Raw genomic sequence first — 4,275 nt, forward strand, 5'->3', positions numbered from 1 at the left:
CCACACTCACGAACACCACCCCCCCCACTCACGAACACCACCCCCCCCCACACTCACGAACACCACCCCCCCCCACACTCACGAACACCACCCCCCCCACTCACGAACACCACCCCCCCCCACACTCACGAACACCACCCCCCCCACACTCACGAACACCACCCCCCCCCACACTCACGAACACCACCCCCCCCACACTCACGAACACCACCCCCCACACTCACGAACACCACCCCCCACACTCACGAACACCACCCCCCCCACTCACGAACACCACCCCCCCCACTCACGAACACCACCCCCCCCACTCACGAACACCACCCCCCCCCCACTCACGAACACCACCCCCCCCCACTCACGAACACCACCCCCCCCCACTCACGAACACCACCCCCCCCACTCACGAACACCACCCCCCCCACTCACGAACACCACCCCCCCCACTTACGAACACCACCCCCCCACACTCACGAACACCACCCCCCCCACTCACGAACACCACCCCCCCCCACTCACGAACACCACCCCCCCCACTCACGAACACCACCCCCCCCACTCACGAACACCCCCCCCCCCACTTACGAACACCACCCCCCCACACTCACGAACACCACCCCCCCCCACTCACGAACACCACCCCCCCCACACTCACGAACACCACCCCCCCCACTCACGAACACCACCCCCCCCACTCACGAACACCACCCCCCCCACTCACGAACACCACCCCCCCACTCACGAACACCACCCCCCCCACTTACGAACACCACCCCCCCCACTCACAAACACCACCACCCCCCCCACTCACAAACACCACCACCCCCCCACTCACGAACACCACCCCCCCCACTCACGAACACCACCCCCCCCACTCACGAACACCACCCCCCCCACTTACGAACACCACCCCCCCACTCACGAACACCACCCCCCCCACTCACGAACACCACCCCCCCCACTCACGAACACCACCCCCCCCACTTACGAACACCACCCCCCCACTCACGAACACCACCCCCCCCACTCACGAACACCACCCCCCCACTCACGAACACCACCCCCCCACTCACGAACACCACCCCCCCCACTCACGAACACCACCCCCCCCACTCACGAACACCACCCCCCCCACTCACGAACACCACCCCCCCCACTCACGAACACCACCCCCCCCACTCACGAACACCACCCCCCCCACTTACGAACACCACCCCCCCCACTCACGAACACCACCCCCCCCACTCACGAACACCACCCCCCCCCCACTCACGAACACCACCCCCCCCACTCACGAACACCACCACCCCCACTCACGAACACCACCCCCCCACTCACGAACACCACCACCCCCACTCACGAACACCACCCCCCCACTCACGAACACCACCCCCCCCCCACTCACGAACACCACCCCCCCCCACACTCACGAACACCACCCCCCCCCACTCACGAACACCACCCCCCCCCCCACTCACGAACACCACCCCCCACTCACGAACACCACCCCCCCCACTCACGAACACCACCCCCCCCCCCACTCACGAACACCACCCCCCCACTCACGAACACCACCCCCCCCCCACTCACGAACACCACCCCCCCCCACTCACGAACACCACCCCCCCCCACTCACGAACACCACCCCCCCACTCACGAACACCACCCCCCCCCCCACTCACGAACACCACCCCCCCCACTCACAAACACCACCCCCCCACTCACGAACACCACCCCCCCCACTCACGAACACCACCCCCCCCACTCACGAACACCACCACCCCCACTCACGAACACCACCCCCCCCCACTCACGAACACCACCCCCCCCCCACTCACGAACACCACCCCCCCACTCACGAACACCACCCCCCCCCCACTCACGAACACCACCCCCCCACTCACGAACACCACCCCCCCCCCACTCACGAACACCACCCCCCCACTCACGAACACCACCCCCCCCCACTCACGAACACCACCCCCCCACTCACGAACACCACCCCCCCCCCACTCACGAACACCACCCCCCCACTCACGAACACCACCCCCCCACTCACGAACACCACCCCCCCCACTCACGAACACCACCCCCCCACTCACGAACACCACCCCCCCCACACTCACGAACACCACCCCCCCCCACTCACGAACACCACCCCCCCACACTCACGAACACCACCCCCCCACTCACGAACACCACCCCCCCCCCCACTCACGAACACCACCCCCCCCACTCACAAACACCACCACCCCCCCACTCACGAACACCACCCCCCCCCCCACTCACAAACACCACCACCCCCCCCACTCACAAACACCACCACCCCCACTCACGAACACCACCCCCCCCCCCACTCACAAACACCACCACCCCCCCCACTCACGAACACCACCCCCCCCACTCACGAACACCACCCCCCCACTCACGAACACCACCCCCCCCCACACTCACGAACACCACCCCCCCCACTCACGAACACCACCCCCCCACTCACGAACACCACCCCCCCCACACTCACGAACACCACCCCACCCCCCACACTCACGAACACCACCCCCCCCACTCACGAACACCACCCCCCCCCACTCACGAACACCACCCCCCCACTCACGAACACCACCACCCCCACTCACGAACACCACCCCCCCCACTCACGAACACCACCCCCCCCACTCACGAACACCACCCCCCCCACTCACGAACACCACCCCCCCCCACACTCACGAACACCACCCCCCACACTCACGAACACCACCCCCCACACTCACGAACACCACCCCCCCCACTCACAAACACCACCACCCCCACTCACGAACACCACCCCCCCCACTCACGAACACCACCCCCCCCCACTCACGAACACCACCACCCCCACGAACACCCCCCCCCCCACTCACGAACACCACCCCCCCCACTCACGAACACCACCACCCCCACGAACACCACCACCCCCACTCACGAACACCACCACCCCCCCACTCACAAACACCACCCCCCCACTCACAAACACCACCCCCCCCACTCACGAACCACCACCCCCCCCACTCACGAACACCACCACCCCCACTCACGAACACCACCCCCCCCCCACTCACAAACACCACCCCCCCCCACTCACGAACACCACCCCCCCCCACTCACGAACACCACCACCCCCACTCACGAACACCACCCCCCCCACTCACGAACACCACCCCCCCCCCCACTCACGAACACCACCCCCCCCACTCACGAACACCACCCCCCCCCACTCACAAACACCACCCCCCCCCACTCACGAACACCACCCCCCCCACTCACGAACACCACCCCCCCCCACTCACGAACACCACCCCCCCCACTCACGAACACCCCCCCCCCCCACTCACGAACACCACCCCCCCCCCCACTCACGAACACCACCCCCCCCACTCACAAACACCACCCCCCCCCCACTCACGAACACCACCCCCCCCCACTCACGAACACCACCCCCCCCCCACTCACGAACACCACCCCCCCCACTCACAAACACCACCACCCCCCCCACTCACGAACACCACCCCCCCCACTCACGAACACCACCCCCCCCACTTACGAACACCACCCCCCCCCCACTCACGAACACCACCCCCCCCCACTCACGAACACCACCCCCCCCACTCACGAACACCACCCCCCCCACTCACGAACACCACCCCCCCCCACTCACGAACACCACCCCCCCCCACTCACGAACACCACCCCCCCCACTCACGAACACCACCCCCCCCCCACTTACGAACACCACCCCCCCCACTCACGAACACCACCCCCCCCCACTTACGAACACCACCCCCCCCACTCACGAACACCACCCCCCCCCCACTTACGAACACCACCCCCCCCACTCACGAACACCACCCCCCCCCCACTTACGAACACCACCCCCCCACTCACGAACACCACCCCCCCCCCACTTACGAACACCACCCCCCCACTCACGAACACCACCCCCCCCCACTCACGAACACCACCCCCCCCCACTCACGAACACCACCACCCCCCCACTCACGAACACCACCCCCCCACTCACGAACACCACCCCCCCCCACTTACGAACACCACCCCCCCCCCCACTCACGAACACCACCCCCCCCACTCACGAACACCACCCCCCCCACTCACGAACACCACCCCCCCCCCACTTACGAACACCACCCCCCCCCCACTTACGAACACCACCCCCCCCCACTCACGAACACCACCCCCCCACTCACGAACACCACCCCCCCCCCACTTACGAACACCACCCCC

The sequence above is a fragment of the Lampetra fluviatilis genome, unplaced genomic scaffold (genome assembly GCF_964198595.1).
Source record: "Lampetra fluviatilis unplaced genomic scaffold, kcLamFluv1.1 SCAFFOLD_974, whole genome shotgun sequence".
Classification (NCBI taxonomy): Eukaryota; Metazoa; Chordata; class Hyperoartia; order Petromyzontiformes; family Petromyzontidae; genus Lampetra; species Lampetra fluviatilis.